This window comes from Lycium ferocissimum, chromosome 11 (genome assembly GCF_029784015.1).
Source record: "Lycium ferocissimum isolate CSIRO_LF1 chromosome 11, AGI_CSIRO_Lferr_CH_V1, whole genome shotgun sequence".
Taxonomy (NCBI): domain Eukaryota; kingdom Viridiplantae; phylum Streptophyta; class Magnoliopsida; order Solanales; family Solanaceae; genus Lycium; species Lycium ferocissimum.
In genome coordinates this window covers 29,513,963-29,527,651 of record NC_081352.1, presented here as the reverse complement: position 1 = coordinate 29,527,651, position 13,689 = coordinate 29,513,963, and the positions used below count along the sequence as shown (strand labels likewise).

The window sequence follows — 13,689 nt, the reverse complement described above, 5'->3', positions numbered from 1 at the left end:
AGTTACTACATATAATATTTGCAAGAAGAAAGGATATTAAATAGTCGATTTTAGATCTATAATATGAAAATCAAGAAATGTTAGGCTTTCGTAATTTTTACACCAAAGGTTGTAGCCTAGCGGTCAACAAAGTAAATGAAAAACATGGGAAAATTAGGATTGGAGTTCACATAGACACAAAAAATGCTAGGTAATTTCTTCCCATTTGATTGAGTCTTGGTGAAGAGAGTTACCTAGTATGTTGGCGGGAGGTAATAGGTACACAGTGAATAGTCCAGGTGTGCGTAAGCTTTATCCGAACACCAGTGTGAAAAAAAAGATCATAATCTCATAACAGTTGTTAGAGTAGTCAGTGAAAAGCGCAAAAAAAACCCCAAACCTTGTTGGAGCATTAAATGCAAAGCACAATTAAAGTGTGGGATTTAGCAAAGAAGAAAAGCAAGGGGAGAAAAAATAAAAAATAGAAAAGTAATGCAAGAAAAACTATAAATACAGGCAATAATTATTTGGACAAAAGAATGGAAAAACTATAATTAAGCTATAAGTATGAAGTTGTGTCCTTTAAGGCAGAGCCTATTACTGAAGGTGCACACGCCTTAACCCCTTGACGCCTACACTAAAGCGCCAATTAAGCAAAGCGAAGCGCACAAGCTGGGCTTCACCGAATTTCAGGGCTTAAGCGCGCGTTAAGTGAGCCTTTAACAACACTAATAGGTATACAGTGTTATGTTGTAGTTTTATCTGATATCTGGTTAGTCGTGATATATGTGTCTAAGTCTGGTAAAAACTTATTCATTTAGATGTTAGAAAATATCTTTCTTGGAAAGATTGACGACAAGAAGGGGCTCCTTGGAGAAACGATAAAGGTGTTTTTGTACGACCTATAGGTCATGGATTCAAGTCGAGGAATCAGCCACTGATGCTTGTATCAAGGTAGGCTGGCTACATTACATCCCCTTGGGTGCGGTCCTTCCCCGGACGGGGGATGCTTCATGCACCCTACTGGGTTTCTCTTTTGACACTAAATTCGTAGATCTGATTGACTAGATTTGTTGCTAATTTGAGAAATGATTATTCACGACCAAGGAGGAATGTTATATTTTATATAAGCCTAATAATGGTATTCAAGCATCGATGATAAAGTTCGCTAAGACAATTTGGAGTCTATTTCTCAAAAGCTTAAGTACCATTGATATAATGTCACTTCAAGCATTGACGATCGAGGCTGCTAATATGAATTAGCAAATGTTGCCTGTTACCTTAACCTGATCACTCATGCTTGAAGCCGTCAAAATTATATGTTTTCTTCACTGTTGAAACTTGAAACCTAAACCCTCTATGCCACAAGATGGTTCCTAAAAAACTATTTCTCCCGATTCTCCGTGATTGTCAAATATGCAACAGCCATTTAATAATTGGGAGCAAGCAACAACATCTAATAATTCTTCCACTCATGATCGAGTATTCATGAGTAAAGCTTGGATTACAAAAAAGTTAAATGCTTAAAATGATCAAGAAGTAACAAAATTCATCTGTATTTTCTCATGGCTATAGCCTACATGTACTGTATAACAGCTAATGAATTATAAGCTTTCTCAAGTTACACCTTCTTACAGTTAGGTGTGAAGCCATCATGGTTTAATACATGGAGTACAACCACAGATGACATGAACTACCAAGTTCCTGGAGCTCCAACAGCCGGAGATCTTCGTAATCACATGGTTGAGTCACCCCGTATTGGTCACTCTGTAGTGCCTGAGATGCTTCTCAAAGTAGTGGAGTCTTATCATAGAGAAGGTATTATTTTTGTGTAATCTCATATTATGTTATAGAATATTTTATCTGTCAACATTTACACTTAACCTTGCTTAGAAGACAATACACTTGCTGTAGTATTCGATATGTTTCAATTTCTGTTACTGAAGGGTGCATACTTAGTGATGAGATGTTTAGACTCTATGCTGGTCTAATGGACAAGAGTCCCTCAGTCAGCTTCGTCGTCAGAACTTGATGAAGTATCTATGTTAAATAGGATATCACCAAAGGGAAAGTCAGGGACCGGAACAGGAAAAAATAATGCTTTGGTTAGTTTTATCAAATAATTCTGCTGAATATTCATGAAACAGATTATCTGCTCGTAGTTTGACCGTTTAACTGTGTGTCTGCACCCCAATTTCTCAGGAATGGTTTTCACCTTATGACTTCTCTCTGGCAGGAAAATGGTCAGCTTATTCCTTGGCATGAAAAACTGGAAGGAGAAGAGGCAATTTAAAACCGTGTACATGAGTGGGTGTCCTCTGTATAACTGACTATTTATATCTGTTTGCGCCAGAACACCAAGATTGTTGGTCAATGGTTTGACACGTTTGGCCTAGTTTAGTTTCAAACTTGTATATCCTCCAATCTGTAAGTAGTGAACATAACAATATATAGCTTTCTAAATTGTGATAGACAGACTTGCGTTGAGGAGATTGGTCTATTTATATCTTTTTACGCCAGCACACCAAGATCGTTGGTCAATGGGGTTAACAGGGTTGGCCTAGTTTAGTTTGAACTTATATATCCTCAAATCTTGAAGTTGAGGAACTTGTCGAAGAATAATGCAGTGAACATCGGAATATACAGCTTTGTTAATTGTGATAGACAAACTCGCTGTCGAGGTATAGCATTACCATCCAAGTGATGAATACTGCTGATGCGTACTGTCATAGACTGCAATATAATAGTGATTGAATGATAAATCCATCATGCTTTTGTTTGCCCCTCTGAAATATTTGCGTGCTGCATGTCTACATAGAGGAGCTCACATTGCTAAAATGAGGAGATGTGTGGGCATGATTGACTGGTGATATCTCTTGATGCTGCTAGTGGTTGGAGTGAATGCAGATGCTTTTGAAATGATTGAGTGTTACATTTCTTAAATAAGAAACAAAATCACAAGTCCGTTATTGGAAATATTCCAGGAAATCTCACCAGTCCCTGAAACTAGTGAAGTAACAGAACTAATATCATTTATTACTCGCATTAGGAACAACAGAACATATAAAGGAATTAGGAATTGTTAGGGTTTTACCCTGGTTTTCTTACCATTTTTGAGTTTTATCCTTCTCTTGAAGGAAAGTCAAAATGTTATCATAATTTCTTTACTTTTTCTGAAAGAAAAATATAATTCTCTTTCATATTTGGCTAGTCCTTTTCTTGGAGGAAAAGATTTTGGACCTCTATAAATTGAAGAATCCCTCTCATACAACATAACACACAGTAGCATCCACAATGTAGTCCCTAAAGAGTCTTGTTCATGGGGAGATCATTCTCTCCATAGTTTTTAAGGCTTTCTTTTAAATTATGTTTTTTAATATGTAGGTCACTTGAACAAACCATATTATAATATTATGTTTTTTAGTATATTTTTTTTGTCGTCTAATTTATCGTTATTCAAGATTTGCAATTGTTAGCTTCCGCATGACGCCCTGTTATTCCGATCACAATAGGAATGAGGGTTTTCATCATATGAAAATTAATTTCTAGTCTTTACATGCATTTTATTAGGTGACTATCATTTGACCTTGATTTTTTTTTTTTTTTTTTTTTTTTTTGATGAGGGACCTTGAATTGTTGATTAAGAAACTGTTTGGCTTGATGATTTTGTTTCTGATTACCAGAGTAGTATCAATCGGAAACCTAGAAGCTGCAGCTACTGCTCTCCACGCAACCGGAGAGCTTGTATTTCTATGCAAATGCATTGCGTGCTGTTGCCCTTTCTTCAGCTGTATCCACGTCTTTACTTGAGCTGTCCATAAAGGTGCTCCTTCCTTTCAATGTTTCATTTTACCCTTCGCAAATAAATTCATTCTCTTTCTTTGTGCTGGTGTCTTTGTTAAATCACTACTTGTGATGCTTGTGTAATTTGTTGCCGCCAATATGGTGAGAACAGACCGGTCCTTGTGTGGAACACATCTTCTTTGTGCTGTTGGCAGGCATCAAGAAGCTTCTTCTCAGGTAATGTTCTATTTTGTTAGTGATCTTGATGTTGCCTTGAACATTAACCGACTGCTGCTAAAGTTATATGCCTTCATTTTATTGAACTGTAATGGGCTAGATTTATCGACTATCTGCAGTGTACTTATTGCAGATTGATTGAAACTTATAGAATCTTGACCTATTCATTTATCTTTCCTACTTCTTATCTGGTTCTTTTTCTAACAACTCGAAAGGTGATTCCCCCAACTATCTTTTTTTTTAATAAGGTAAATGTTAATTAACCGAGTACCAAGAAGGTACCAAAAAGAAGAGTGAATAGTTCCACCAAGTACGAAAGATACCACTTGTATAATGATTTGACAGATAATTCACTGAACTATCAAAATCGGAAAAATCACAATTGATTCTTGGACAAGCCCCTGGCTCACTCTAGAAACGGAGGACTATCAGTGACATAGAGAGTGTGAATTTTGAAAGTCGGAACGAGTGGTCTCAAACTAAAAGGAAAACAGGAAACGCAGAGCCCAACACCAAAGTATGGGTCTTCAAATCCTTTTTCTAGTAAGACCATGCCAGCAACACCTACCCTTTTGAAGTGAGCCAGAAGCTTGCCCAAGAATAAATTTGTGATTTTCCTGATTGTGATAACTCTGTGGATTAAAATCATTATACAAGTGCTTCCATAATATGGAAAAATAACTCTATTTTATCTCTACAGAATCAATACCACCGGTCAGGTAAATTCCTTTGCAACACAAGAAGAAAAAAGAGATCAAGAGCGAGCAATTTTAAATTTGCAAATGCTTCAACTTTGAGCAATTTATTCTCCAACGAGTGAAGAAATGTGGTTATTAGGAGCCGAAAATTGGCCATCCTCCTCCGTCCCCTCTGCATCTCTTTATCCTTTGATTCTGAATCCTTTGATAAAAAAGTACGTGTTACTTGAATATGCATTTTTTTGAAGAGTCCGAATAACATGCTCTCTCCGTTTCAATTTATTTGTCTTCTTTTGATTTGAGACAAAGTTTAAGTAAGTAAAGAAAACTTTTAAAAAATATGATATGTGTAAAAAATGTCTTTTAATCTTGTGGTACATTATTTTTTAAACGTGTCGGATCTCTCTACGATGTGGTGCATTTATTTCGGAAATCCTACACGTTGGGCTTGGCAATATTTTTGAAGAGTATTTTTGGATTTTACTCTCTCGGTGGTTCAAGATTATTTGTCTTCTTTTGATTTTTTTGATTTGGTATTTAAAAGAGTTTAAGTAAGTAAAGTATTATAAAAACTTTTGAGTCCTTTGTGATGCATGTCAAAATAAAGTGGCTAATGATATGTGTAATGTACTAAAATGTATTTTAATCTTGTGGTCAAAGGCACTATTTTTTAAACAGACTAACGTGAAAAGTAAGACAAACAAGTTAAAATAGAGGGAGTAGCTTTTTTGCCATTGGCTTGCTCGCCGAGCTACAAATTACCTACCATTTATGTACTTTACCTCAGATTCATTTCAAAGATTCTTCTTATCAATTAACATTTTGGATAAAACGGAAAACCAAGCGTACCTATAAGGAAAGGAGCCGAAAAATTAGCACACAAACTTTTGACTTGGATCCTGTCAAATGTTGGGTATGCTGACTTCTTCACTCTTTCATAGTTGGTCTAGAAGAGTTGCCATAACTTTCTCGTTGTGGAGACATTTATATACTGATTCTTATTTATTTCTTGTTTTAATTCGTATTGATTTTTCTTTCCATTGTGCCTCCAGGGGAAATAAAGTTGTGTCCAACAAGTATCTAATCAATCAATTATGGCTGTCAGTTGTAAGTTCCCTGAATTTTCCACATCAACAGAAAGCTTCAAAATCAAGTATTCCTAAAATATATGCATATTTATGTTCAAGCCTTTGTAGTTCATTTTTTTTTTTCCTTCTCAGGAAATTAGCTCTGTTTATGCTGCCATTGACTGTTAATTGTCTACCCCTAGTTTATTAGTACCAAATCAAAAGAACAACTGTTAAAAATAGAATCCTTAACAAATAATCTAGGTTTTCTGTCCCTCCAGTTTTGGTGATTTTAACAATGATATATATGCTTACTCGTTCCGACTTAAGTGGAAACAATGCAGTAGTAACTTGAATACCCGTAAGTAATCAATTTTTTCTTGGTGATCATGGTAAAAAAGCACTTATTTTGGTTCTTATATTGAGCATGAATTCATTTTCATAAATTTCTGGTCTTTGAGATCTTTCTGCCACTTTTTGTGTGGATTATCGTTATTTAAGTAGGAAATTAGGTGTAAAGACTTACATATGATTTCAGCATAAACTACTCTAAGCACCCCAAGTGATTGGCAGACTGAAAGAGAAAATAAAGATTTCCGCTTTAAGATACAAATCTGATTGGGATTTTCATTCGCATCTCACAATCTCCTTTTCTTTTTAATGAAAAACATTTCTCCTATACTTGGGAATTTTTTCAGTTCTTATAATGCAAGTTCATGAATTAGTATTTGCTTCTAGTTTCCAGAGTTTCATGACTTTCCAAACATGGATTGGAAGTTAATTCCTTACAAGACAAATCATTTAATATTGATTTGAAATTGGATGAATAGAGGGGAATGGATATAACCCAAGCTAGTTTGGGATTGGGGCATAGTTGATACTATTGGTTTTCCTATATCTACTTACGATTCTTTATTCTGGAATTAGACTATCATGTTCTTAGTTTAGTCTTTTTTTTGTCACCCGTATAATCACTTTGAGAATTGAGTATGGAACGGCTATATTGTTCTGCAACTTATTCTTAAAGTATTTCTGAGTTGTAGATTGAGAAAGATGTTGACTTGCAGAAAGCTGTAATAGATGATTCTGGAAAATAAAAATAAAAATTGCAAGCTACTTGTCTCATCTAATTAGTGCAAGCAATTCGTACAGTGCTTTGAATCAAGATTCTTCAGCATATACTCAACCTGAACAGAAAGATAGATTAGCACAAGTTTTGTTAACCCAAAAAGGGGGAAATATGTAGTATGCTTATATCTAGATGAGTGGTTAACAAAATAGCATATTTGGTGATACACTCATAAAAATAGAATTTGATGTAAATAGTGGAGGACAATGTGATTATAACCTTTTTATCTAGTCTCCCATAATTCAACAGCTTTGTTACAGATATGTAAAAAAGAATCATTAAAAGTTAGCAAAGAAGCTCATGTTCTGTCTTTGTTAAGACCATTAAGTATCACATATTGCTTTGTTAAGAAATAGATGAGGGTAGTAAGTTCAAGTCTGATACTTCATCAAATAATTTTCTTAATATCACAACAAATGATGCTTCAATTCTTATTTCTTTGCAGGCATAGCCCTCGTTTTGCTAGAAGCAAGATACTGTGTTTCCACTTTCATCATAAGGGGAGTGTGTGTGGCTGATGTTGGGCATGAGAAGAAGAGAGGAAGTGTGTTGGCTGATGGCACCATGTGACTCGACTTATTCGTTTCAAAGTATAGTAAATTTGGTGTCACTTCGTCCGCGGGTGTCATAAGATGGCATTGCTCTTCCACTCTCTCGGCTAAAAAATACGATTTAAGTTTCCCTTGCATCACTTGAACACTTGATCTAATAGGAAATTGTATAAACACGGGTTGGTTATCTCCTGGCTTTGGCATAGACATTTTGCTAGATGTTCACCCCTATTGGCATAGAGTTAGGACTAGAGGAAGACATTGCATGAAAGTGTTATGTGTCATAGAGTAGGACAAGAAAATGTTATCATAAGGATGATAATGATTGCATCACATAAGACTTCTGGTCTTGCAAAATTAGGAGCAAAGGATGGCACTACAGAAGGGATATAAGGTAGCATATTCTCTGTATTCTGTGTAGTCTGAGAAATTAAAGAATCATGCATTCAAATTACAAATGCCTTAGAAAAATGAAGTTAACTTAAAAAGTTCAGGTAACACCTCATCGTAGGATTCTTGGGCATGCTTGGGGTGATTAAAGGTTGAATATATCGTAGAATACACCCAACCTCTCTGTCAGGAATCCAAGTGGACAATTGGTATTTGAAACAAACCTCAGAATTAGCTTGAAAATCATTAGCATGTTCCGGATTTGTTTCCGCTATCAATTCTATGAAGTGACTTGTGGCATAATGGTGGGATGTAATTTACAATGTACTCACCTTTAATCATCTCGATCATGCCAAGAGACCTATGATGAGGTGTTACCTAAACTTTTCTAAGTCAAATTCATTTTTCCGAGGCAATTGGAATTTGAATGCATGATTCATTAAATTCTCAGGCTACAAACACTATAGGGGATGTGCTACCTTATATCTCTTTTGTATTGCCAAAGCTTTGCTCCTAACTCTGTAAGATCAAAAGAGAGATTGGTCCTAATTTTATAGAACTAATCTCTCTTTTGATGCTTTTGTCCTAACTATGAGCTACCTAATGTATCCCCTGTGATGTCTTACTTTAGACCTAACTCTATTCCAATAGCGGTAGACATCCTGAAATCTATCTACTCATGCCAAAGCTAGGAGATATTCAACCGATGTTCACTCAGTTTCCTATTGGATCTAATGTTTAAATGATGCAAGGGCAGCCTGAATCATATTTTTGACTGAAAGAATGCAAGAGTAAGGCTACCTTATCATACCTGCAGATGAAGTGACATCCAATTTACTATTTGTAGATATGGATAAGGCGAGTCACATGGTGCCATCTGCAACAAGTCTAGATAACATGTGTCAGAACTTCCCTTTTTTAGAAAAGTTACGGTATTTGCATGAGTAGGATCTAACCTTATTCCTTTTATTTACATGAGGTCCCTCTTTAAGAAACTCCCTATATCACAATTAATGATGCTCCAATTCTTTTTTCTTTGCAGGCATCTCTTTGATTTGTAGCTCATTCTACTAGAAACAAGATTTTCACACAAGGCAAATGTGTTGGCTGATGCTGGGCATGAGAAGAAGAGAGCAAGTGTGTTGGCTGATGGCACCATGTAACTCGACTTATACATTTCAAAGAATGTTAAATTTGATGTCACTTCTTCTTCAGGTGTCACAAGATGGCATTGCTCTTGCATTCTCTCAGCCAAAAAAAAAAAAAATTGATTAAGGTTTCCCTTGCATTACTTGAACACTTGATCTAATAGGAAACTGTATAAATACAGGTTGGTTATCTCATGGCTTTGGCATAGACATTTTGCTAGATCTTCACCCTTATTGGCATAGGGTTAGGACTAGAGGAAGACATTGCATGGAATATTTTATGTGTCACAGAGTTAGGACAAGAAAATACTATCATAAGGAAGATATTAGATTTTGTAAAATTAGGACCAAATAATTGCATAACATGAGACCTTTAGTCTTGGAAAATTAGGAGCAAAGGATGGAATTATAGAAGGGATGTAAGATAGCACATTCTCTTATAGTCTGTGTAGCCTAAGAAATTAAAGAATCATGCATTCAAATTACAATTGCCTTAGAAAAATGAATTTAACAAATAAGTTCAAGTATCACCTCATCATAGGATTCTTGGGCACGCTCTGGGTGATTAAAGGTGAATATATCCTAGAATACATCCCACCGTGCCGGCAGAAACAAATCCCAGAATTAACTTGAAATTCAGTCACATGTTTGGAATTTGTTCCTGCTATCAATTCTCCGAAGTGGCTTCTGGCGGAAGGGTCGGGTGTATTCTATGATATATTCACTTATCACCCGAGCATTCCAAGAGACCTATTATGAGGTGTTACCTAAAAAATTTCAAGTCAAATTCATTTTTTCTGATGCAATTATAATCTGAATGCATGATTCATTAATTATCAGGCTACAAACACTAAAGGGAATGTACTATCTTATATCCCTTTTGTTCTGAAAAGCTTTGCTCATAACTCAGCAAGTTCAAATGTCTCTCCTGTGATTCTTTTGTGATATTAAGCAAACATACATGGAAAGAAGGAGGGATGTAGCACACAACTTTGATCTCTCCAAATATTTGCTGTGATGAGTGCTTCACTCTTCGGATTTTTTGTTCAGAAGAGTTGCCAAGAAAATTTCTTGCATTAATCATATAGATGATATCCGAGATGATCTTAAACTTTAGATTGTACAAAGGATGAATTTGAGCCAGCGGCATAGTAGATTTGTACTAATTTATTTAGTCAAGTATTGCTGGTTGCATTATCTGTTCTTTAAGGTTTCTTATTCCTTTCGTACTGTGCTTCTGATTGGTTTTTTCCTTTTATTGTACCTACAGGAAAAATTGACGCTGTCCAACAAGTATCTAATCAACAATGGAACTTAACTGTAAGTGTCCTGAATTTTTCATATCAGCAGAAAAGTTAAACTTCATCTGCATTGTTCATTATACTATACGGTTCGGTGTTTATCATTAAGTTCGTCTAGTTCGGTAAGTTCGTTTAGTTCGGTTGTTTGTTCTCAGGGAGTTGGCACAGTTTCCCCTGCCATTGACTATCAATTGTCAAGTCCCAGTTTATTAGTGTCTTATCAAAAGGAACACTTTTCAAATAATGTAGTCTGTCCTCAACAGGATATTTAACCAAAAGTGGAAGCGCAAAAATTGGAGCGCACATTTTCTGCCCCTGCAAGTTTTGGTGAGTTCAACAATGAAATGCTTATGCATGCTGACTTAAGTGAAGAAGATGCCAAAGTAAGTTGAGTACTCATAGCTGATCTCGTGATCGTAGCATTTTGCAGTTGTTTTGGTTACAATATCGAGTGTGAATTAGTTTTCAGAATATTTCTGGTCTTTGAGATATCTTTCTGCAATTTTGTGCATGAAGTCATCTGTACTCAAGGAATAAATGCAACGTAAAACTCTAATGTAAACGTGAGAGCCTTATGCGTAGAATTAGGAAAGAAGTAAACTCTTCAAGGTGAAGATTTACATAAGCTTTTAGCATAAACACCTTAAAACTCTGGTGATACACAGGCTAGATGTAAGAGTACCCACTGGCACAAATAGCAGGTTCACCCTAAAATGCTGGGGGAGTCGAATTACCTAGCTCGTATCCCCATGCATGGGCGGAGCCACCTTCGGCGAAGGGTGGTCAGGTGCACACCCTTCGTCGGAAAATTTCGCGGTATACATAGGTTAAATGTTAGCTACAATGAATATCTATTCAATTTTGCACACCCTTAACACAAGTAAGAAGAAAATTTGCACACCCTTCATTAAATTCCTGGCTCCGCCACTGTCCCCATGCCCGAATATGTGTGCCTACTAGGGGAAACACAAATATTTCCATGCAAGGCTGAGTATCATCGACTCACTAACTCGAGATTGGGGCAAGACTTTAAGGAAAACTTGATGTGATGGATATGCAATTCAAATCAAGACAGACATTTCATAAATAAGACTTGAAACATTCTTTGAAAACTTATGTGTGGCCTTAAGACTTTTTTCATAACATAACATATATCATAAATTTTGATTGGGAGCACCAAATGACACAGAGGTAAATGAAAAACTACCATGTGATCAGCATGGCATCTGATCTTTGTCTGTTCGGCTAAGCTGTCTCACCACAATGTCATATGGGGAAGACGTGAAAATGCTAGCATGAAGTCTCAACCAAGGGAGTATTTAGTCATTCAAATCAATTATTATGATCATAACTCTACATCGGCAGATGTAGCATTAGGCATTAGACCCCTTTGTCACTCTCTCCATTACTTAAGGATACTTCCAAAATATGGAATTCTACTTTACCATACTTGTATGATCGAGATTTTAGTTCACATCTAACGACCTCTTCTCTTTTCTTCTTCGGGGATTGAGAAGCTTCTTGGCGATACTAGCATCAAAATCCAAGCGAGACAAACAGTTAATCACTTAATCTGCAAATGATAGCTCCTAAAGGAACAGTTCAGCAAATGAAATCTTCCAAAAAAACAAAACCCGTATGCAGGAGCCCATGAAAAGATTGATGCTCCATCAGACATGCCATACCAAGTAATTCACAATATTTGAACATCTTCAAATCTCAATTTTTTTTCGTCTGCAGTATGAGAATGGAATGTGGATGCTCTTTTTCCCTTTTCTTTTGGCTACTGTTATGGATCTTTATACTAACATTTCTGTTTAATTATGCTGCTGAATAGCGGAACCAGAATTTTCACTAGGGAGTGATTAAAAACACGAAGAAGCCAAGCGGGGATTGAACATCTACTGTATAATTACTTAAATCTCTATCTAATCCTCTATTCCTTTTCATTTCTCTTGCACCTTGAGGGGATTCGGGCGGAGGCGGAGCCAAGAAGGCCCAGGAGGTTCATCCGAACCCCCTTAGGCAGAGAATTACACTATTTATATGCTGTTAAAATTATTTTATATATATATATATATAGTAGATGTTGAACCCCCTATGAGGCTTCGTCGTGTATTTACTTCTTTTAGTGAACTTTTTTTATATACATATGGACAAGAGAGACATTTGTGAAATTTCACTGGGTATGTTGTTGTTGTTATTGTATACATATGGACAAGATAATATGTTGCTATGATTGTGGGATTACAAAAAAATTTAAAAATAAATGAAATATTAATTATCTAAAGCATGATTAGAGCTTTTATTTAGTCAATTAAATAACCATTAATGAGGTCATGTATATTTGAGAAAAATGAAGATAAAAGAAATGACAAGTCGGATCCAACTAAAACCCATACCATTCTATCTTAAAAGGAAACAATTCATTCTTCAATCAATCTGGATCGAAAAGTGACTAGTAAATATCACCTGATGCACTGGAGGTCGAAGTGGGGAATGGGTTCCAAGCATTAACTAAAGAAAAGGACCAAACTGGTACTAAAAATGCTAGAAAGAATCAAGTTGAGCAGAGGAGCAAAGGGGGCACTGCAACATCTTCACCCAATAATCCTTAATGATGATTGCTGCATGGAACGTAAGGGGAATAAATAAGGTTTATAAGCAAAGGGAGTTACAGAAGTTTATCAAAGAGAATAATATTAGCCTACTAGCTATCACCGAACATAGAATTAAGGAGCAATATTGTAACACCTCGTACCTTAGAACTCATGTTAGACTCGTAACGTTAGAGTTTTAGAAAAAAAAAATTGAAGGTTTGAACGTTTTGCGAAAATGGTTGATAGGCCTACTTCGGGCAGTGATAACTCTTTGATTAGTTGGGAATTTGGGAAAGTACCCTCAATGAAATTATAGTACATAAAAATAGCTTTCTAACAATATAAGGACCAGGCCAATCAGAGATCGGAGCAAGGAGATATGATCGTCTCAATATGGCTAATAGTAAGGCGTTTAAGAGGCTATAGAATCGGCTAAGTTTTGATACGTCTGCCTTCCAGTCGAATTTTATGAAAATCCGTTGGGAATTTGAGGAAACTTAAAACATAAAAGTTGTATCCCTTTGAAATAGCTTTCCAACGGTATATTATGGGCCTTGAACAGAGCTATGTACAAGAAGTTATGCCTATTTTACCGAACACTGTGCAGAACCGATACGCGTCACGCGTGTGGGCGCGTGCGGGCACGTGCGATGGCTCCGCATCGCGGGCCGATCGCGTAATCTGAGTATTTACCTATAGAATGTCACGCGATGCCCGTGCATCGCGGACCCATCGCGCAAAAGGTCGGGTTTCGGGTCAAAATTCGGGATTTCGTGTTTTAAGTTATATTTAAGGTTTGGGGTTTA

General features: G+C 36.3%; 1 long non-coding RNA gene across 6 annotated transcripts; it reads left to right on the top strand.

Moving 5' to 3' along the window:
- The first annotated feature begins 6 nt into the window (after positions 1–6).
- On the top strand, positions 7–11,992 carry LOC132036816 (uncharacterized). Of its 6 annotated transcripts, none has more exons than XR_009409686.1 (9): positions 7–1,797; positions 1,926–2,084; positions 2,182–2,660; positions 3,663–3,802; positions 3,935–3,999; positions 5,750–5,804; positions 8,877–10,302; positions 10,547–10,610; positions 11,801–11,992. It is a non-coding gene; the product is annotated as an uncharacterized LOC132036816 (long non-coding RNA). The 6 variants fall into 6 exon arrangements; XR_009409682.1 differs by having other exon boundaries at positions 10,547–10,666; XR_009409687.1 differs by having other exon boundaries at positions 10,439–10,610.
- The last annotated feature ends 1,697 nt before the right edge of the window (positions 11,993–13,689 follow it).